Consider the following 225-nt stretch of genomic DNA (forward strand, 5'->3'; position numbering starts at 1 on the left):
GAGCTCACTGGGAAAAAATAAAAACCGCATTAAAGCACAGCGCAACAATGAGACATGCCACGTGCAATGCAACGGCTGCATAATTTCCTAGGGTCAGTGACCACACGTCCGCTTGGTTTATCATCGAAATCGAACCGGAAGACATATCATCGGAAATTTACAAAGTTGGTGGAAAAACAAGCAACAAAACCATGACAGCGTCACAAAAGCGATGTCGTAGCGAGA

General features: G+C 44.9%; 1 protein-coding gene across 1 annotated transcript in view; it reads right to left on the reverse strand.

Moving 5' to 3' along the window:
- LOC119590667 overlaps window positions 1-225 on the reverse strand; it is a gene marked incomplete in the record, with an annotated part of 23,908 nt that overhangs the window by 5,040 nt on the left and 18,643 nt on the right.

The sequence above is a fragment of the Penaeus monodon genome, chromosome 27 (assembly GCF_015228065.2).
Source record: "Penaeus monodon isolate SGIC_2016 chromosome 27, NSTDA_Pmon_1, whole genome shotgun sequence".
Classification (NCBI taxonomy): Eukaryota; Metazoa; Arthropoda; class Malacostraca; order Decapoda; family Penaeidae; genus Penaeus; species Penaeus monodon.